This window comes from Idiotropiscis lumnitzeri, unplaced genomic scaffold (assembly GCF_059441095.1).
Source record: "Idiotropiscis lumnitzeri isolate Australia: NSW breed Sydney's pygmy pipehorse unplaced genomic scaffold, RoL_Ilum_1.0 HiC_scaffold_78, whole genome shotgun sequence".
NCBI lineage: Eukaryota > Metazoa > Chordata > Actinopteri > Syngnathiformes > Syngnathidae > Idiotropiscis > Idiotropiscis lumnitzeri.
In genome coordinates, this window is record NW_028283616.1 from 454,060 (window position 1) to 477,948 (window position 23,889).

General features: G+C 39.8%; 1 long non-coding RNA gene across 1 annotated transcript; it reads right to left on the bottom strand.

The window, feature by feature from the left end:
• Positions 1-20,947: 20,947 nt before the first annotated feature.
• On the bottom strand, positions 20,948-23,057 carry LOC148315612 (uncharacterized). Its single transcript, XR_015840758.1, has 3 exons — positions 22,963-23,057; positions 21,849-22,001; positions 20,948-21,744 (listed from the first exon to the last, which is right to left on the bottom strand). It is a non-coding gene; the product is annotated as an uncharacterized LOC148315612 (long non-coding RNA).
• Between the last annotated feature and the right edge of the window lie 832 nt (positions 23,058-23,889).

Genomic DNA, 23,889 nt, shown 5'->3' on the forward strand with positions numbered 1-23,889 from the left:
TAGCGCATACATTGCATAAGTGTTTTCCTTGAATACACATTGCAGACAATACAGCTAAAGAAGCTGTTGCGGACATACACGTTTTAGTGATAGAAGTCCCAAAGTTAAACAAAGGCTTTGGAGGAAAATGGTGTAACATCGCTACGTGATCTCTGTATGACCAAACAATAATCTTTACAAATGGGCTGCTATATTGAGTCATGGGATAACACATGTCTCAACAGGGGAAATGGTGCATCAGATATTACGTTATTATACGGCTTACGGCTTTAATGCTTATTCGAAACATTTTTGTAGGGCATGTTTAACGTGTGCGAAACACAATTCACAAGGTAATTTGAGTCCACGCAGAGGACGCTTTCCTACACCACAATATCCATTTCAAATTATTCATATGGACTTATTTGATAAAAACCAAAGTGAAGAAAAAAAATAAAATAAATGTTTGGTCATCATAGATGTGAATTCGAAATGGTTAGAACTCTTTCTAACCAACAAATCCAGATGCATTGACAGTGGCAAAAGTACTTTGTAAGGATATCATTCCGAGATATGGTATTCCTGAAAATAATAAACAGTGATAATAGTACCCATTTTGTTAACTAACTTGTGAAAGAGATAGGAATGTTTCACGTTGATTTGAAAGATAATTGTGCTTACCACCCTCAAAGCTCTGGATTGGTGAAAAGAATGAACAAAAAAAAAAAAAGTGAAAAGGCTATGCATTGAGGAAACGGGGAGGCAGTGGACACAGTGTATGGAAATTAGTAAAACTGTTTGTAAAAACGACAAGCACTGTGACTTTCCATTGAATGTTATGCGAGTCGCCTCTCTGTCCACTTTTAAACCTCGCTTGAAGATGAATATTCGGGCCTTTGACTCAGCATGAGACTGTTGCTGTTCTGTTGTTTTTCTGGTATCTACTGTAAATGTGTTTATGTGAGTTAATTTGAGTTATATACAGAGAGTTGCACTGTATTGTATTTCATTGTATTTAGGACCGAGACGTTGTAAAACATTGTTTGGAAGGCCTTATAGAATACCTCAAATTTAAGAACAAATGGGAAATAGATGCTGAAGCAACTTTAGCTGACTACATGTGAAAAGTGTTAGAAAAACAAAGACAGGCACAAATTTAGAGTGGTGAGGATCTTTCTGTCTCCTAGCAGGGCACTAAACTAGTGGAGCCAGGAGACTGGATGCTTGAAAGAAGTTTGAAGATAAGACATATGTAATTACCCAAGGGGGAATGCCATGTTTAGTTTTATTGACAGCTCTCACAGCTGTAAATATAGTAGAAGAGTCAACATTGGTTCATTTGACACATGTAAAAAGGTCATTTTGGTTGAAATCTCCTACAAAGGAGATGAGCGGAAGTCTGATGATAGGGTGGTCTTATTTCATAAGACACCAGACTAAGTAGAGGGGATATTTCAGACAAAATGACCCTGAAGTGGTTAAAAGCAGCTGTTCTATGTTGGATGTATACAATTTTATTCTGATATTTTTGTTGTTGTGTTATATGTGGGAACAACCCAGAGTTACATAAACAAACTATGATGTGACTATAGTACAATACCAACAGTAAGAATCCCAATTACTAATCAAAATGGATTTGCAAACACCAAGCAGATAATTGAAAAAAAAAAAGTGATGGGACATATTTGTGGAGCTTGGACGACATGTTGATAGATTTGAGTTGGAACCATGAGTAATACTCAAGTGGGCAACTATTGGTCCACAGAACAAAGTTACAGGAGAAAGTCTGTACTTTCGTGAAAAGATAGCAATTGGACAACGAGATATCCAAAATAAGCAAATGAAATTGTATTATTGATATTATATTAATGCTTATCTTGATAATACATGTATGGATTGGGTCAGCGTGTATCCTGTGACTAGAGTTGATGTAGATGAACATGTTTTCTATGATAGTTGCTCTTGAAAATTTAAATAGCATTAATGTTGCTGACAGAGCTAAGCGGTTAGGAATCTTTTCACCACCACTGTGTCTGGTTTTGATAGTGGTTGAAATAAACTTCAATCACTATCAAGAGGGGAAATCTGGTGGTGGTGTGGATATGATAGATCATTTGATAAATCACCCAAAAATGTAAAAGGTTTTGAGACTTAGTGCATATCTGTATGTGTTTTTCATAACTAGGCCCTGCTTATAGATTATTGGTAGTTTCTGGAGAGTGCCATTTCACAAAATGTAATTGATTGATCGTAAATGGTATGTTTTATATTGTTTGTTAATAAACTGTGTGAACTGTCCAATGTCATGACAGGACATCGGTGACGTTAAAAAAGAGAAAGCAGAGTATCACGGCAAAAAAAAAAAAAAAAATGATTCAACATACATGGAAGCCATCGGTGTTCTCCTTAGTGTAAGTAAGTAAGTAAGTGTAAATTAACAGATCAAGTAACAGGATTTGAGTCCTCGAACGAAGAACAAAGAACGCAGACAGGTCAACTGCATCATCACAACGTGCAAAAATTAGGTAATTGGACGCAAAGTGGGTTTGAAACTGTGCATGAACGGCTATCAACCAATCTCTAATGGCATTCCGAAACAGGATGACTGTTGATGTATTGTTGGATGAGAGAGGTGGTGTTTGTGCTATGTTCGGTGAACAATGTTGCACATTTATTCCCAACAACACAGCGGTGGGTGGTCGTCTAACCAGGGCCATAGAGGTCTCAGGACTCTTCATGGTAAAATGAAAGGACAACTGGTCTGTGTATATATATATATATACACATATATATACACATATATATATATATATATATATATATATATATATATATATATATATATTTGTTACTTTGGAATAAAGACATTAAATTGATGTAATTTTGTTTTAGAAAAATGCTGTAGTTTTTTTCTCTGAATACAACCTACAAACGGTTAAAAAGGACATTCTGAAATGTTTTTTTTTTGGGCTATCAAATATTTAGTTTGACACTCAAACCGCACACTATTCGTGTCAATTTGTTTGGTTCTATCTCCATGAGTATTTTTTTGTGGTGCATCAAAAGCGTGTTTTAACTTACTTAGGTAAGACAGGTTTAGTGGAGAGATGAGGCCAAACAGCATCACACATCTATGTGCAAGAGATGGCAACTGACAAAGAACCTTCACACCTACAATAACTGCCCCGATGTAATGTGGTGGCTGAAGATCCTCTTCCTCCCGGACAACAAACACCACCATGGTGCACTTGGCAGGCTCTTGATCCAATTCATCCTACAGACCACCATGATAAAAGACAAATTCATTAGAGTTATTTAGATTAAATTTTTTTCCACCATGAAAAAAAAACAAACAACATATATATATATGTGTGTGTGTGTGTGTGTGTGTGTGTGTGTGTGTGTTTATATATATATATATATATATATATATTTTTTTTTTTTGGAAGCATCTTTCAGGACACTCAAGGCCGCTGTACAGAGTAAAATACGAAAGTAAAAACACAAATACGGGTAGAAACACCAACACGTAAATCAAGCAGGATAAAATACAATAAAGTGGATGAGGGACATATCTGGAATTGGAGAGAGTAATTAAGGCGGAACAGATTGGTTTTGAGTTTAGTTTTAAACACAGGGAGGGTGGTGCAATTACAGAGGTCAGGTGGAGAGAGTTCCAGAGCTGGAGAACCGAATCGCTGAAGGCTCTGTCCCCCATGGTGGCAGGCAAGGGGTGGAGTGAGGAGGATGAAGACCGGAGAGCGCGGGATGGAGTGGGAATATGGATGATGTCTGAAAGGTAGGGAGGGGCGAGGTTGTGAAGAGATTTGAAAGTCATGTGTCATGTCATTATCCACACCGCTTATCCGGTACAGGGTCACGGGAGGGTGCTGGAGCCTATCCCAGCTGACTACGGGCGAAAGGCGCACTACACCCTGAACTGGTCGCCAGCCATAGATTTGAAAATATATAGAAGAATTTTGAAAATGATTTGTTGATTGACTGGAAGCCAGTGGATCTGCTGAAGGATGGGGGGTTGATGTGATAGGTGGAAGGTGATTGGAATCCATTGCACATCCTTGAGGCACCCTAAAGCTCCCGTATGTCTGTCACTGAGTCTTGAATTTTTACTTAGTAAACTGAATTTGAGCATATGCAGTATTGAATTTTTGGTGAGGAGACCTTTTTTTTGAGGAATTAAAAACGCATTTTAAAGTCCTACATTCAAGTTTATTGGGATATAGTTCTTAACAAAAACATTATGATCGAAAAATTCAGAATCAAATTAAAAATATACAATTTATGTAATTCGAATTCAGTTTTTCAATTCAATAATTCAGTGTTCAATTCAAAACATTCAGGTTTCAATTCAAATATCAAAGTTAAGATATTCACATTCAAATAACCAATATTCAGATTTAGTTTCAAGTGGGACAAATATCAGACCATAGTCCAGCAATTAATCCAAACTCTGTGTCAAATTAAGTGATGATTGTACTGCCTTTATTATTTTAGAGGAGGAGTAATACCTGCTGCTGTATCTTCTAGTGCTGGACGATTAATCAAAATTTAAATCGTGATTTAGATTTCTTAATTTTGAAAATGTTCTAATTGAGGGAAAAATGTTTCAGATTAAGAAAGAGTTCAAACAAATTACATATGTTCAATTTGAGAGAACCTGGCTAACCAAGATGGAACTTTACACCCTGGAATTGAAGGAGATACTTGGAAAAAAAGGCCGAGTTACTGGCACTGAAATAAGACCTATGCTCAGTTCACTCAGTCATGTAAGAGGGTTGTGTTTTATTACTGCAAATAGAATTTGCATCAAACTATTTTGGATAAGTCCATCATAAGCATTAACAGAATAAAACAATAAAAGATCTGTTAGAGCTTATGGATATCTTGCTATTTTTTTTATTTAAAGTTGAGATGCACTTTTTGGGATGTAAGCAATGCATATGTGAGCTGTTATTTATTTAAGACACTTAATCATCTTGTGTCTTTTTAAATAGCAAAACGTTGAAGCTGGAAGGGAGGGCATAATCCATTCCTTGATGAAATTCCTCGGACAGTCTGCAGAGGAACTTATCACGGACTACCAGGTAAATTACAACAGTATTACGTTTTTAAAGCTGCAATTAACTCATAGACTGTGCAGCAAACATTTTTATTTGTCACAATATTCAAATAAATTAATTGCTGCCAGTATGTGACCTGCTCTGGCTAAAGGGTTGGCATTTGGCAAAGGTTACTTTCGGGTAATTGACAAAATAAATCAGAAGGTCCAAAGTTTCGATTTTGAGATTTCTACAAAAATCCTATCCTTGAGGTTGAGGTTTCTATTTTAATTTCCGTTTTCATTGCCCTTTTTATTTATTTTTTTATTCTCATATATGCTGTTATAAACATGTAATGCAGATTGCAAATACTGTCACATATCACTGGTGTCCGGCTGAAACATGTTGTCATAATTTGAGTAATTTCATGTTTTTCTAGATCTAATCTATTGGTCAATCCACACGAGTGGGTGTTACTTGTAAATATTACTGACCAATCTCAAATGTTGAAAATGGTTTGCTCTCTTTGGATGATGCAGTGTTAATGATTGCAAAAACGTGCCATTGGAAGTCTCCTGCAAGGTGAAGATTCTGGAGCTTCTTGGATACTGCCTGAAGACAGCGATATTCAGAACTATAAAAAGCAAACACAAATTTGGGACATTATGCACCTAACCATGGATGTATATGCTCTTTCAGGAAGTCAGCAGAGAACAAGCAAAAGAGGACCAGGCCAAGCAAGTACTGAAGGTCTATGTCAGGGGTGTCAAACTCATTTTTATGGACGGGCCACATCGTAGTTGTGGTTTCCCTCAGAGGGACTGTGAACCCATATAAATTGATTGGAAAGCCAGTTTTGAAATCAGAAGCTAGTAAGTAATTGTTCAACAATTTTTCAATTTATTTTAAAAGGGGAGGATTGGTAACAAATAATTGGCAATATCTCATATCTCAGTGTTGTTGTGAAGAAAATATGCTAGAAACAGGAAGTTGATGCAGATGATTTGCCCTTTGCGGGCAACATAAAATTAGGTTGTGGGCCAGATCTGGCCCCGGGCCTTGAGTTTGACACACGTACTCTATGTCTTCCAAGCAAGTGAGGGACAAGAAGACACATCCCATGCCTCTGTTTCCATTGTTGCTTAAGAAAATGAGGTTGTGGAAATGTTGCCAGTCTCCTGCTCATGGGAATTAACTATGCGCTGAACTTACTAAATTTGCAGTACCCGTTTGAGGTGCATCAGAAGCTCTTTCTTGAGATAGATGGCCTGAAACTTGCACTCGGAGTCCATTCCCTGACTCTCCATTGAATGTTAGGCAAGCCCCCTCTCTGTCCACTTTTAAAACGTTTTGAAGACACATTTTTATTCTTTAGCTTTCGACTCAACATGTGACTGTCGTTGTTCTTCTTGTATCTACTGTACGTGTTTTAATTTGTGTTCTAATTTCCTGCTAATTTATACAACACCGTATGAAAAACACTTTGTTACAGCTCCAACTATTATAATTGCAAGTTATTTGTACATGGGTATTTCTTGTTTCGTGGACTAATACTGTGCGCAAATGCAAATGCTCGGCCTTTTATCACAAAAAATGTCCGAAGGGCAAGATCTTAATTCCTCCTCTAATATAAAACCTTCCCGAAGAACAAATCGTATAATTCTAACTTGCTAGATTTAGTCCAATGCACGATACATTTAGGCTAACTCGACGTCGCTCCAGTCAGTAAAGCACGCTTTATGGTTCACCAAAATGCATACCGTGAAATTCTTACCTTGTTTATGCGACGAGGATATTATCCCGTAAGGAGTTACACTGACGCTGTACTGCTTCTTTTTGTATTTCTCTGTTCAGGTCGTCCCTCCCGCATTTCGCCCAAAGTCAGACGGGATAGGCGGCAGCACCTCCCCGCAAGCCAGTACAAGATAGGCGGTGTGGAAGATAAAGATAACACGTCCCTCCGTTTGGATCGGGTATTGTGTTTTCTTTAGAGCTTTTGGTTCGTGTGCACTGTGCAACACAGTCTGAGCGCAAATACAAATGCTCGGCCTTTTATAAATAAAAAAAAAATCCGAAGAACAAGACCATCCTCGTCTAATATAAAACCTTCCCGATGAACGAACCTTATAAAACTTGCCCTCCGTCACAGCAAAACAATTTCTGCAACAATTTCATAATCCATTTGTAAAAAGACAACGGTAAGATTTCGTCCAGTGTACGATCAGTTTAAGCAAACTGGGTTTAGCTAGTCAGTAAAACACTCTTTATAGTGTAGCAACGTTAGTAACGCTAAATTCTTACCTAGTTTATGAGACGAGTGCTGTACTTGACTATTTTTTGTAATTTATTATTATTTTTTTTTTTAATGCTTTATAGAGCAAATTGCACCTATGACAGTTGTTATTACCACAGAAGCCATCTCAAATGGTTGCAAACTCTGAGGGTGACTTTGAACCGGAAGTCCCGCCTCAATCGTCATCTGATTGACAGCGGAATCCTGGAGCCAGAGAAGAGAAAAGAATCAGACACGAAGTTGAAGAAGCGGAAAAAAAATAAACATCGAATCTCCAAGTTCTCGCAACGAGGGTGACTGTTGGGGTCTGGAGAAGTGACCGGGAGATGGAGAGCCCCGTATTTTGGTCTTGGTAAGAGGGTAACTCACTTGATGTTGACGAGGGAACCTATGCCGCTATGCTATATACCGGCGTGAGAAAACTACGGCCCGGGGGCCACATGCGGCCCGTTAAACGTTTTAATCCGGCCCGCCGAATTTGAAAAAAAAAAAAAAAAACCTTGTTAATGTTTTATTTTCAAAATAGTGTGGTTTTTCAAAGACAAGCTTTTGTTCACTTTCATTTAAAATTAAATGTATTTTTTTTCTCAGATGAGATGAGGTTACCAAAACACTCCATCCATCTGCTCCTGGTCCAGCCCCTCTGTCAAATTTTAGAACCCATTGTGACCCGCCAATAAAAAAGTTTTCCCACCCCTGCTATATACTATAAGCTATGTTAATGTCGTCAGGCCATTATAGAGTAATTCTTCTGACATTTTGAAGGAGAAATAATACTCAACGTTTTATTTTTTATGATGTTTGAGGCATTCTGACTGAAATACAGTTCAATTGAGGTTACCAGTAGTCATTTCCATTACCTGTCAATGTAAATTAGAATGTAACTTACTACAGTGAACCCTCGGTTATCGCGGTTAATGGGGACCGAGACCACCCGCGAAAACTGAAAATCCGCGAAGTAGCGGCGCACCTTCAAAAATGCTTAAAAAAAAAAAAGTGCGAAGTAGCGGCGCACCTTCAAAAATGCTTTAAAAAAAAAGTGCGAAGTAGCGGCGCACCTTCAAAAATGCTTAAAAAAATAAATAAATAAAATAATAATATATATATATATATATATATATATATATATATATACGGGTAGAGAGAGAGAGGGTGAAATGCATGTTATAACAAAAAAAAAAAATTATTAAAACATTTTTTTATTCCCCAGCCATTATTTTTGTATTTATTCAATTACTTCTTTTTGTATTTATTTAATTACTTCGACTTTTACCTGCTGGTACGCCGTCCGGTGTGCCCTGGCATTCTTCATTTATTTATTCATTTATTCATTCATAACTGACAGCCTCGCGCTCCGCTCATGCCCGGGCGGAAGGTGTTCCTCTTCGGCTTAACAACCACGCACGCCGGCCGGTCTCCTCCGGAGCTCTCGCACGGTCCCGAACGGAGCGAAATGTCGCCCCGCTAGTGCCCGGGCGGAAGTTGTTCCTCTTCGGCTTAACTGCCACGCACGCTGGCCGGAGCTCTGGTACGGTCCGAACCGCGCGAAACGTCGCCCCAAATCGTGCCCGGGGGAACGTGCTCTTCTTTGTCCACTCTCCTCTTCGCCCACGTTCTTCTTCGGCGGACGCCGGCCGTCTAACCACTCCAGCGCCCCGTCGTGCCGCTCGGCGAAACTACAATGCCCCCGAATATTTTTTAGACCCGCGAAGCACTGAACCCGCGAAAGGTGAACCGCGAAGTAGCGAGGGTTCACTGTATTGCAACCAGATACCTATAAAATGTCATTTAATTTGCACTGTTTTGATCGCCACTGTTTTGCTCATTGAACAACAAATGAAAAGATGAATCATACACAGTGTTTGTAAAGATAATTGTCAATGTTTTATTAAATGAAATTCCAATGTAAAATTGTGTAATATTGTGTTATATAATGGGTCTACAACATACATTTCTCACAGACAAGTAGAGCTTTTTCTCATGAAATGTGTTGAAAAAAAACTAACATTTGAACATTGTTTTGCGTTACAACATCCGTGTTTACTGGTCATAAATTATTAACTTAAGTTTAATATACACTACACGAGCTGGGTAGCCACCACGCCTCAACCACCATAACAAGTTCGCTAACCCTTTAAGTCGAACGAGGTAGCTAACATATCGGGTTCAATTTGTACCAAAAATATGCTGTTGTGCCTTGTGTCTCTGTATATGTCGTCATGACGTGTCATTTGACAAAGCCTTGTGTCGATGTTAGTTGTCGATGTAACAGTCTTATGTTAGATGTCAATGTATGTCTATGTTAGATCTCAATGTGTCGATGTTAGATGTCAATCTATGTGTCTATATTAGATGTGTTTATGTTAGATGTCTATGTAAATGTTTGTTAGATGTCGATGTGTGTAAGATGTCTATGTAGAGGTTGGTTAGATGTCGATGTCTATGTAAATGTTTATGATGGATGTCGATGTGTCTGTTAGATGTCCGTGTTTGTTAGATGTGATTGTAATGGTTTATGTTATAGACGTCAATGTAAGTGTCAATGTTAGATGCCCATGCATGTTTGTTAGATGTCGATATATGTGTCATTGTTACATTTCAACGTAAATGTTGTTCGTGCAAGTTTCCAGTCCTCCAGCCACGTGACATCATGTGCGTCAAAGTGATAACTCGTACATTTCACGGAGGGAAAAAAAACAGACACCATTGGTAGTTTTGACCGGGAAAAAAAAAATCATTTATTTTTTTCGAACACCTCATGTCTCTTTCAGCGTAAGAATAAACATGACACGACCAAAATAAAATATACCAACACAGGCAAATATTTAAGGAGCACTCAAGAGATACACTTCAGCTCATTTAATCCCACCTATTTTTACTAACGCAAACCCTTCAATTCTAGCGCCCACAGAATAGTGTGCTATAATGCTATAAAAATATGGAGCCTTTACCTGACAGCGTTTGAATATAACTGAATTCCCATTGCTCACGAAAAACTGAGAAACTAAGAACAAACATTTCAAGCACAAGCTTGACTTGACTTCAACAGTTCTATTTTTTCTTTCGTGACAGCTCAGACATCAAAATAATGCTTTCCTTCTATAAAATAAAAACAGCATGACAAAAGGTGCTGAAATAAACTATATACGGAAGTGCGTGAGTGACAGTGTGTGCATGTGTTTTTGCAACGCATGTGTACACCCCGCCATACAAATTACACAATTCGTTGGGTATGTGGTATACACTTAAAAACAATTGCCTTGGAGCAAGTGAACACAACACGTCTCACACTGTATACATGCTGTAGAAGGGCTGGGCGATATGACCTCAAATCAATATCGCGAGAAATCGAGCAATTTTACCTCGATAACGATAAATGCACAATAAATTCCCACGTGGACTAAAATCAAAATAAATGCAGGAATTGCATATTGACTGTTTTTTTTATTGACCAACTGGTACACTTTACTTTCAATGAAAAATAAAAGTACAAAAATCATTTGTATGAACATTCCAAATAGCTTGCAGGGTTCGCGGTTAACTTTAAAAACTGCTTGCCCATAGGGCAAGTGCCACTAAAATTTGCCTTGCCCGAGTGGCCAAATTACTTGCCCGACTTGGGCAAGTGACAATTTTTTTTCTCTAAGAATAAAATGTTTATGGTTGTAAAATGTGCGCCACAAATGTAAATAAACATATAATCTGATAAGCATAAATTAATCTTGTTTTCATCATCAACCATGAAACCCTACTCACAAGAGCAAATGTATCATCCTGTGCAGTTATTGAAAATGTTAATTGTAGTTTTAATAATTAACAAATCTGCATGTTAAATTGGGAAAATGATATTACAGCAATCCAGATGATCAATTTTAAGTCCAGGAGAGCGTATTAATTGAGGAATCACATGAGTAAATTATGAGTGTGGCAAATTTGTGTATTCCTTTAAGACCAGTGCCTGTGGTGCTGCCTCCATAAGTTTCATAGCATAAACAGAACACAGTCACTGACACTATGTCAGGTCACATCATGGAGCTAATGAATTAACAGCCAATAATCAAATATTACTCCCTTCCTTACTCACAACTGAATTGTCTACTTAAAAATATTCGAGCTATTTTAGTCATGTCAGAGGAATCCGAAATGTTCGGATTTGAACGAACTCGTCGCCACTCGTAAACATGCGCAGAAGGTAAGAAAACTTCCGGCTGTCAATTTTCGGCCAAAATATCGTAGGTTTTTGTTGTGTTTTTCAAACTTCAAATGAGGATGCTACGACAGCGAGTTCCAATACTGCGGGATTTATTGACGTCCACTTTAACTCGACATTCACTGAACTAACTGATCCCCGTAGCGCCCGCCCATTACCCCCGATAAGGCCAATGGACCATACCAAAACATAAGGGGTTGTCTGGGTTAAACCATCACCATACAGTGCACACAAACAGATCACACCACCGTTTTCGTCAAAATTAAAGATATTTGGCTGCTTTAAAAAATGCTTGCCCGGTCGGGCAAGTTGCCCATAATTTTACCTTGCCCGTGGCCAAATTTCACTTGCCCCGGGCAATCGGGAAGCGGTTAACCGCGAACCCTGAGCTTGCTTTGCATGACTTGAACAATGTCACAAAGAAAAAGGGTACCTCTTGCGAAATCTTTTTCTGCAAATAGATTGCGCCAAGATGCTCTCATGATGTAAATAATGGCAAATAAAAAAACGCGAAATAAAATGAAAGAAAATGTCAATGCAAGCCAAATAAACAAGTGGGTATTATCGGGGAAAATGTGCCGTCTCGAGTACTCTGCTGCGCAGTCGCCACTTGTCATCTATGGAATGCACAGTTAGGCTCAATCAGGGATCCATGTTGCGACCCGACCACAAGTCGGATGTAGATGCAAAATGCTTGACATGTCTAAGCTCCCGGCCCGATGTAGTCCATATCGGGAAATACGGCTTTCATGAAGCGTTTAAATCCTGTGCGCGCCACGTAACTAGACGAGCTTTATCTTTAGCTAGTGCTAGGCTATCGCGTCCACCTCTGAGACGTTCTCTCGTATGGTGTCGCCTCCGTTCATGGGCTGTTGTCACTTGTCGAACCTTGCTTCTCACTTTGAACTTTCAGCACAGCATGGTTGTGTTGTGGGTGGTGAGAAAGCTTCTGGATTTGAATCGCCAGCAACGAGAGCGACAGACGGGTGGAGTCACATGACTAGAGGCGCTGTAGCGGTCTTAAAGGGGCATGAACATTGCCGCAGACAAAAGGCTTTTCTTTTTTTATTCATCGAATTTACCGACATGGGCAAAATGATTTCGGTCATTGTAATAAATTTCGGTAACGGTAAATTTTCGGTTTATCGCCCAGCCCTATGCTGTAGCATGGCTTTCTTTGCCGTGGGTGTCAAATATTTTACTTTGTTTTCAGAGTGCTTACAGACCTCTTGGTTTTGCCTCAAAATAATTGTCTGCAAAGCAGTCTGTGCCATCCGCATCATTGATGTGCAGGAGTAGCTTGTTGGTAATAAATAGCTGCAAGAAGTCCGCTGTTTGCCGCAGCATCCAGTGGTCCAGCGCTCGCAGTGAAAGTCTTGTCTGGCAGCCCGAACCATCCCCAAACATTTCGAGATGCACGCCCACTAAATTCCAGAAATATAAACATGGACAAACTTGACATTCTTCCAGATTCTGTCTCTTTGCATTGTTTTGAAGTTACTCCTGCAACTTTTCCACTTCTTCGATCCTCCCCATTGTCTGAAAAAGAAGTGTATATTTTTATTTGAAATAATGACCTCAACATACCAATACATTTGTTTATCATCTGAACTGGATTATTTTGAAACAACATTTGGGATGGACATCTGGGATTTGTTGTTGTGTATATTCAGAGTAATCCTTTTCTTGTATATAGCTAAAGCAATAGTCGCTGGCCTTGAAAATGGGTACAAGACTTGACCAAATTAAGATGCCATAAGGTCTAATTTGCCCCTTCTCTACCACAACCGATTTAGAGGCCATTAGTAACAGATTTGAGAAGACCACTTTTAAAGATATGAAGCCAGAGCTCGGCACCGGACCCATTTTTATTATTTATTATAATTTTAATGTATTATTGAGCAAATGACACAATATGTCAGTTGTGATTACCACAGAAGTCATGTCAAAATAGTGCAAATTCTGAGGTCGACTTCAAATCAGACAGGCGGAGACGAGCGCCAGAGAAGAGATGAGAATCAGAAGAGATGTTGAAGAAGCTAATAACAAAAAAAAACAAAAAAACACATCAAATCTCCATGTAGTAGCAACGGGGATGGCTCATGGGGTCAGGAGAAGTGAGCGGGAGATGGGGAGTATGAGGTGCCGTTGGGGACAAAAGTCAGGAATCGCTTCACACTTCTGAAATGCACTCTTACACACCAGTGAAATTGTTGTTGCTCATGCATACTTATGAAACGCTATCATACATACGAGTGAAACGCTCTCATACACACTAGTGAAATAGTTGTTGCTCATACACTCGTCAAATGCGCTCATACACATAGGTGAAACATTCTCATACACACCAGTGAAAGGCGCTCAGGCACAATTGTGAAATTATTGTTATTCATAAATACAACTGAAACATGCTCATGCCCATACACGAGTGAAATGCTTTCATACAAACACCCACACTGTTGAAAATGCTGTCATGAACACAAGATCGCTTACAAATACTAAAATGTAAAAATTAATCATTTATTTAGCAGGGATGCATGGTGGGCGACTTGTTAGCACGATGGTCTCACAATGCAGAGGTCGCGGGATTGATTCCGGCTTTCCTGTTTGGAGTTTGCATGTTTCCCACACGCCTGCGTGGGTTCTCCGGTTTCCTCCCACATTCCAAACACATGCATGGCAGGTTGTTTGGACACCCTAAATTGGTGTGAGTGTGAGCGCGGATGGTTGTTTGTCTTTGTGTGACCTGCGATTGGCTGGCAACCAGTTTAGGGTGTACCCCACCTACTGCCCCAAGATAGCTGGGATAGGCTCCAGCACCCCCCGCAACCCTTGTGAGGAGAAGCCGTACAGATAATGGATGGTGGGATGGCATTCATAATGGACGGCCGCCACGGTGGGCGACTTGTGAGCACGATGGTCTCACAATGCAGAGGTTGTGGGATCGATTCCGGCTCCGGCCTTCCTGTGTAGAGTTTGCATGTTCTCCCAAGCCTGCGTAGTTTTCTCTGAGTTCGCCAGTTTCCTCGCACATTGCAAAAACATGCATCCATTTACTCTGATGCCAATGTTTTCTGTACCTTATGGCAGATTTTTCTCTTTGCCGAAGACTATTAGCACTTGTAGAGCGAGGACCTGTGCCACAGTCGTCAACTGCACCCTAAAATCAGATCATTTTGTATTTTAGACATTACACACTACACAGTTAAAGATGGTCCAAAAAAGAAAAATGGATTAATGTATTTCAACTTACATAATACTCTTTAAAGAGCTGACCAGCTCATTCCCAGAGGTACGTATTGGGGCGTATTGGTCGTCTTTACAGAAGACTCCAGGAGGTAACTCAGGTTTGACCTTCAGCCACAACAGAGTGTTGGGTGTGAGTGCTTCCAAGTCGTTGAGGTCGGAAGATGTCCTTGTGATAGGCCTGCTGTTTATAACTGCTTCAGCCTCACCAAGCAAGGTATATTGACTTTCTTCACCCGAAATTTGTTCTTTTACAGTGACATTCAGGATTTTTCTCACAGACCAAATAAGTCGCTCACAGCTTCCTCCGTGGTGGGAACCTGCTGGGGGATTGCTATGCCACTGAATACCTTTTTGCAGCAAGTGTTTCTCGATTTACTTAGTGTTCCATTCTTTGATTGATTTCTTCATTTCACTGTCAGCTGATCTAAAGTTGGTTCCGTTATCAGAATACATCTCTCTCACTTGTCCTCTTCTGACAAGAAATCTTCGGATTGCGTTGAGACAAGCATCTGTGTCACGTGAAGATGCAATTTCCAGATGTACGACTCGTACAGCGAGACATGTAAAAATCACGCCGTATCTCTTTACTTGTCCTCTAACCCTACTTACTTAGAATGGACCAAAATAATCAACGCCAATTCTCTTGAAAGGCGGATCGTCAGGTAGCACTCTTCTGATGACTCTAGCAGCTCGAGGTATCCAAAACTGTTGATGCAGATTAGCCATCATGTGGTTCCTTCCAGCGTGAGCTGTAATCTCATGAATGTATCTCAGGACTAGCTTTGTGTTATGTGAATCCTTGGCAAGATGGCTTGCTGTTTTGCTGTTTCAGGCATGGCTGCGTGGCTCAACTGTCCACCAACCCTCATGACACCATCTTGAAGTACTATATTGAACTTGTAAAGTGGGCTACTTTTCTTCACCCTTTTTTGTTTTTCAAATATGGCTAAATCTTTTTTGAAACTTCGCCTTTGACAGTATTTCACAAGTTCTCTTTCTGCTTTATCCAAGTCGTTGCAGGTCAAATACTTTCCTTTGACAGTTCTCTTGAATAAATTCATCTTGCCTTCTTCACCTAATGTGATTAACTCCTTTCTATTTTCCTTTACTCTGTCAGTAAGTCTTTCAGCTTTAGAAACCAGGCTACGGCCTGCTTCAATGCTGTCCAAGACGAATAATGGTTCATCCACTGGCCCAGAGAATCTTTGGGCTACAGTGACTGAATTACATGCACTTGAGTCACTCATTTGACCTCCAGGTCATTAATTGGTAATTTGAAGTGTTTTTTGTGTTTAACTAAATTCCTGGACACTGCCTGATTTTTTTCAGAGCTGTACAACCACTAGAAAGGGTGGTTCCCACAATGTGAGTTTTGCTCAGGTGGCCCAACAATGTCACAAAAACAAGTAGGGGTGTGTGTGTGTGTTTGTATAAGCTACATGTTGGGGACCAACATCGGACAGCACACCCACTGTAGGGGACCAAAATTTTTGTGGGGACCAAAAATCTGGGCCCCACAAAAAAGAGCATTGAATTCAGTGATAAGAAGCTCAGGGGGAGGTCCTGTCAAAGTTTCAGGGCTTCCCAGGAAGGTCACAAAAACAAGACGAGTGTGCTAGAAATGTGTGTGCGGAAAAATTACTCAGGATCGCTGTCTAGTGGTCGGTCCCGGTACTGCACTTACGCACACTTCACACACTCGGCTGGTCTGCGCATGTGCAGGACAGTCTGCTTTATGTCAGGCAGCCACCCTCCCCTCCCCCACAGCCCAACCCGAAAAATTGAGATGTTAGTTAAGTATTTATTCCTATTATTGAGTGAGATTACATATTTTTACTTGGCAGCTGGCACAACAGCTAAGCTTGGAGCACAGTTATTGCAAAATAAAATAAATAAACAGTAACAACAATAACGATTGTTAATATTGTTATACTTTATAGCGTAACCTATTTATACTAATTTTCTGTATGCAATTTCAAGTGCAACTAATATAGTTGTGCATATAGATAGCCACCAAACTCCATACATTAGATAAAAATAAGAGCCACGATGTTAACCAATTAACAGTTCAAGAAAAAAGCAGACATCCAAGAACTTGCTTTGTTACTTTTGCGTGGCCAGAACTACAAACCCCAAAGCAGAGCAAACCCAAAACATCAGAGAAAGTACAATACTTTTGTCAAGGAGTGGTGCTGCTGCTTTGCGATCGCTGCCACCATAGTGAACGCGCTACCACATTCGTGCACACGCACACATGCCACACACCTGTTTTCCACGTCCTGTCAGTCCACTCCGTCGGTCCACATTTATTTCGTTGGTCAGCCATCACGGTTGGGTGCGCACTAGATCGCTGTTAAACCATCTTCTACGCCACAGTCCTCGTGTTCAACAAACATTTCTCCCGAACTCGCCTACCATGCACAACTCTCCACTTTCAAACCGAGCGCCGCTGTTACTTCCGGGTTTTTAGCGCCAAGCACTTGACGCTAGCGTGTGACGTCATGGCGAAATACTAGGTTTTAAAATAAAAATTTTCTTTTTTTTGTACAGTCTAAGTGCATGGGGTTATGATAGATCGAATGAGTATACCTTTATGTACTCACTAACATTTATGTTGATCATAAAATGTTGTTTTGATGAAGAAAACTGTTATTTTTTAGAATCAATTGGCTTAGGGCACTTGGGCAAACTACGGCCCGGGGGCCACTTGTGGCCCGTTAAACGTTTCAATCCAGCCCCCCAAACTTGAAAAAAATTAAATGAATAAGCCTTGTTAATGGTTTATTTTCTAAATACTGTGGTTTTTCAAAGACATATATATTGTTGTAATGCTTTTGTTCACTTTCGTTTAAAATTAAATGTATTTTAGGACTCATTGTGCCCCCCCCCCCCTCCCAATCAAAAAGTTTGCCCATCCCTGGCATAGTGGATGGGCCGAGGAGTTTAAAAGGCACACATCATGCATTTTTCAGTCAGTTTTAGCCAGGGCTTGGTATGGGGAAGACCAGCTGGTTTACATGTAATCATTAAATTTTCCCAAGTTTTATTTAAGTTAATTGGACAAAACAAAAAAACGCAATATTCTTCTGCCAGAGAGTATGTAATATTCTTCTGCCATTTTATTGTAGAGGGCCATTTTGAGCCCCTAACAATATTATTCAACCAAGAGATCATGAGTCGTCGCCCACTTACTTTCTGAAGTCAGCTGGGATGTCACGGCTGTGACCCTCGTGAGGATAAAGTGGTTCAGATGGAAAAGTAGGACTAAGGGCTTTTTCTCAGGTTTCCATGCGCAAATCCATGTATATTAGGTTAATTGGAGACTCTAAATTCTCTACTCATCAAATGACATTCGTGACCCTGATGGATAGATAAAATAGATTATTAATCTGCCATGGGAAGTCCAAGGTGTCTGGTAGAAAGAAATGCATTCATACACTCATTACACAGTCAACCAAGCAAAGACACAAAGCCTAGGGCAGGGGCGGGCAAACTTTTTGATTGGAGGACCACAATGGGTTCTAAAATATGACAGAGGGGCCGGACCAGGAGCAGATGGATGGAGTGTTTTGGAAACCTCACCTCATCTGAGAAAAAAAATACATTTAATTTTATATGAAAGTGAATAAAAGCATTCCAACAATAATATTTGTCTTTGAAAACCACAGTGTTTAGAAAATAAAACATTAACAAGGTTTATTCATTAAATTTTTTTCAAGTTCGGCGGCCCGGATTAAAACTTTTAACGGGCCGCATGTGGCCCCCGGGCCGTAGTTTGCCCTCGCCTGGCCTAGGGCATAAACACATACATGTAATATCCAATCCGCTTATTCTCACAAGGATAGCGTGCTGGAGCCTACCCAGCTGTCAACGGGCAGTAGGCGGGGCACACCCTGAAGTGGTTGCCAGCCAATCGCAGGGCACGCAAAGACGAACAACCATCTGCGCTCAAACTCACTCACAAATGCAACCTCTACACAGGAAAGCTGGGTCCCGGGATCGAACCCTGCACCTTGGGACTGCGAGCCGGATGTCCTAACCAGTCTTAACTCATTAAATACCAGCCATTTTCACTGGAGCAACCCACTCAATCCCAGAGTTTTCCTGGGTTTTGACTAATATTGCAAGGCCCACAGAATATTGTATTCTAATGCTATATAGACATGGAGCACACCCGAAGAAAGATGAGACTCTCTTCTTTCAACAGAAAAAAAATGTTTGTTCCTATCTTTTTCCATTCTTGAACAATCGGCATTTGAAAATAGCTAAATTTCATGAAAACTCCAATCCCTGGGGAAAAAACTGAGAAAATGAGCTTTTTGTAAACTGATGCATTTTGACCATAATTTGAACTTTGACACTATTATTTATGGCTTTTATGACACCTCTAACATCTAAATAATGCATGCCTTCTATAAAATAACAAAAAAAAGCACAAAAAATATGTTTTTGATAAAATAAATTTATTTGCACATAACACTAAACGACTGAACTGTTGAACTATGTACAAAAATGAAATACATCAGTGTCATACATACTTTTTTTTTGTGTGATATAAAATAAAACAGTTGCCTTGATGCAAGGGCACACAACATAGTTCACACCACATTCTTGTTTCACTCCGTTTGCCTTTGCGCAAACAGACCCGACACTTTCGTTGTGGTCTGGCTTTGCTGGTCCGTGGAAAATAGGCGAGCTTGTGTTTGTCCACTGGGGTTTGTGTGAAAATAATTGTCTGGGAAGTGATTGCTGGCATCCGCGATGTGCTGCAGAAGCTCATCCGTGAGAAACAGCTGCAGGAAATCAGCTGGCTCCTCAGACTCCAAATGGGCAGCGGCATTCAGTGGTCCAGGGGTTGCTGTAAAGTCGATTTTCCTCGGTTGCCATCCAGTGTGACGCCATCCGGAACCACTGCTTCCTGATGCACAACCTGTAAATTACAGAAATATAAACAATTGGAAATATATATTTATTGCTGCATTTTATTGCTGGCGTGTGAAGTTTCATATTATAATTTACCTTTCTTTACACCAACAAGACGAGGAGGAACTTTCTTGCCGCGGGATGCACAATCTGTGAATTTTAGAAAGTATGCATGATTACCACACCATTCAGTATTGTTGTTTCCTCGTCGGGGAGGAGATACGCTCGCGTCTAACTGCACATTTATGCGACATTTTCTGCCCGCAAGATGCATGATATGTACAATAAAAGCATGAGGGGTAAAACCACATGTTCAATGGTAACTTGCGAGCGCTTACCTCCTCGTTCGGGGGGATCTGGTGAGGACTCTCAGCTGCTTTGGCTATTGTCCGAAGGCAGGCGATGCAGGCCGCAAGGCACGCGCACCCTCTTTAGACGCCTGTTTGTTGTGACGATGACGAAGCGTCATCCTCTCAACCAAAGCGTCTCCATCGCCTTGATGCTTTTAGGAAGCTTTTTTTTACAAAAACGCATTCCTCGATCGTCATTTGCTTGGAGGATTTCATTGCTAACGCTACTAATGCGACTGCTGCTAGTGCTGCCGATGCTGCTGCTACCCACGCTGCTCTCCACACTTATAAGTCTACCCCAGGATCCCGCCCCCCATTTGTACCTCTGGCGCAGATTCAAGGCGGATCTTTTGCACCTCTGCCCCCTGCTGGGTGATTTTTACATGATTCACAATGCGGACAAGGCTGATTCTCAGTCAGAGGTTGCATCAGACCCTTATGTACACTATGACGTAAAAAAGACAGGAAACGTACTTATACGTCTTTGGTAGAGGGCGCCATTGCATTAAAAGACGTCTTTGTACGTCTAAGGGAGTAAATGAGTTGAACAAAGTACAGGGTCCTTCACCTGACTACAGATGATCTTCTGGGGACTTTATTTGGTTTTAATCACTTTTGGGGTCTGTATCTATGCACACTCCCTGGTTTTGCTACCTTCCCGGGTACCACATACACACTGCTTAGTTTCTCTGCCTTCGTGGGTACCACATACATATTGCTTGGTTTCTCTGCCTTCCTGGGTACGACATACACACTGCCTGGTTTTGCTACCTTCCTGGGTACCAGTCACACAAACGTCAGACGACTCAGCACATACCGACTGTCTCAGCACTACACACTTTCACTCCAAGGCAGTGCTGTGAACCAACTTACTGACAAGAGGTAGTATTTAGAATTTTAAAAAGTGCTTGAAAGGTTTTGTTCATGTAAAACCAACAGATTATGACATTATTATTATTATTTAAATCAGTATTAAACAGCATCAGCATAGGTTAAAGATATTATACAGACTATATACGATAAAAAAATACTAAACCACCCTTGCTTTTCCGTCATTTCTTGTATAAGTTAACACACAGATGTATAACATTTGTTTATACAAATATAACGATTAAAAAGTAGCTGATTAGAGTTTTAATTTTGTATTCATTAATCTGTAATAAAAATGGACATATTTTGGTTAATAAAATTAACAAGAAATAAAAGTAAAGGGTGTTCTAATACTTTTTTCAAGATTGTCCTAACATACATTTAATGTTTACAGTATATGTCTTCGGAAGAAGCGCAGCATTAGATTTTTTTTTTTGTTCTCTCTGTTTGACTTCTGAATTTGAATTTCTGTCACAGATGTGCTTGAATTCTATTTTGGATGATTTGTGTTAAACTGCACAAATATTTGAAGAGCCATAGAATTCAAGAATCACACCAGTGCTGCTACTCCTCCGAACGGGTGAACGCCCTTGATTAACAACCTGCGTTGAGGTGGCTTTTGAGATTCGTGGTGTGGGAGAAAAATCTCTGAAGGCATTCTTAGACTTCAAGAGAGGGTCCACAATTTTCAAAGATTCACTTCCGTCTGAATCAGAGGCCTCACTTGTATCCGGAATATATTCATCTCCACTGTCATCTGAGTTGGAGTAATAATGCTTATCCATTCCAAAGTCAGCCTGTTTTTTTAATCTAAAAAACAACAACAACGAAATATAAAGGATAGAAGGCAGGAGACCAATAAAATATATGCAATTTGCTTGTAAGATTCCCTGAAATCTATATGGGTTGTTTACCTGTATACTTTTGGTCCTCCTGAGCCTTGGGATAGTAATATGGTCTGGGTCTGAGGCGCAAAGTTCAGGGGCAGGATTTGACAATGATTCGTCAGAATCTGTGTCGTTATTCCAAGGAAGATTCAGCCCATATTTTTTGTCCAAGGGAGGAGACTGGGTTGCATCAGAGTCCAAGAGAAAATTGAGAACCCATTAAATACTTAATCCCCAGAGGAATCTGCACAGAAAAAGGTCTTAATTCTATTTGAAAAAAAAAAAAAAACTAAAATATTGATGAATGATATGACAAAATAATGTAATAACAAAATTAATTGACCGTAACAAAAAGCTCCCGGGAGGAAAACTACATTAAATGTTTTTTTAACAGGGCAGTGAAAATATTGGAAAATAAAAACGATAATAAATAAAATAATATAAAAAAAGAATTCAATGTGTATCGATGGACCCATATGAAATACTTATATCGCTATGTACTTATCAGCCATATCGCCCAGCCCAATATGTAACTGCAACTTCAAAACCTCGGGCCATAACAGGATTGTAACATGGGATGCATATCTTCATTCCTAAATTTGTAGATCCCGAGGAGGCTGCTCAATGGTCCTGGTAATCTAAACCTCAACCAATTCGGTCACAGCCAATGTTCTCCATCCTTGTTAAGAAGTTTTGAAATGATTTAATAGATATACTATTGCAAACTATACCAGAATTTTAGACATTTTAAACTTTTGATCACAATTTTACCTATTTTCTAAAAATCTGAAGAATCCACATGCCAAATCACCTGCTGTAGACACATAGGTTCTGTTCTGACAGATAATTCAGTTACAGGTTGTGTACTTAAAGCCAATAAGAGGGCAATGCAGCAGTCGACAACCTGACGAAAGCTTAAGTCTCCCAATGAGAGAACTGTAGTGGCTGGTAGGTTCTTAGATTGTAACATAGTAAAGACATATACTAGGCATAACTGTATATCATATGATGATGAGGGAAAATATTATTAGCTACGATTTATGTCCAGATATATTAGAAAACTTGTCCAACCAGCACAGGTCTATCTAACTGTAATTTTAACATCTCAAGACACGACAGGATGACCACATGATACGCATACCTCCTTTTCAGAGTCTGTCAAAACTTGAGAAGGCTGCTTCGATGTTCTGGTGGCATCAACCTCAGCCGATTCAGTCATTGTCGGTTGTCCTCCATCCTAATGAACAAGTTGAATATTAATTTAATGAATTAAAAAAAGAAAATGGATCAGAATTTTACACATTTTAGGCTTTGGCCACCCAAAACAAAAACTAACAAGTTCACGAATGAAACAAAACCAATTACTTTAGCGCATGACAATTAATCTTCAGTAGAGATATGTTGTGACTGATATTTCAGTCACAGGTTGTCTTTTGAACGCCACCAGGGGCGCAATGGAGCACAGGACAGCCAAAAGTCTTCTTGTCGGACACCTGTAGTGGCTGGTAGGTTCTAAGATTATAACATAGTAAAGGCACATACAACTCCTAACTGTATTTCATATGATAATGAAGGAAAAGATGATTAGCTATGATTTATGTCAACAATAAAAATGGCTCTACGGGGTCCCCACAAACACAAACCTGACAGTTGGGTGTCAGATGGCCAACATACCTGACACGCAATTCAACTCAACTGGACCCCACAACACAAGAAAAAGCTGAGTGAGCCTCAAACCAGACATACACATTCACTGACAAATATCCTGTGACACCAGATATATTAGAAGTCTTGTCTAATCAGCACACGTCTATCTAACTGCAATTTTAACATCTCGAGACACGACAGGATGAGTACACGATACGCATACCTCCATTTCTGAGTCTGTAAAGCCTGGAGGAGGCTGCTTCGATGTTTTAGTAGCATCATAAATTTATTGAATTAATTATATTTGAGGTTGGATTAGATTTTTACACATTTTAAGCCTTAGCCACCCAAAACAAAACATAAGCTCATGAATGAAATAAAACTAATTAATTTCGCCCATGCCAATTAATCTTCTGTAGAC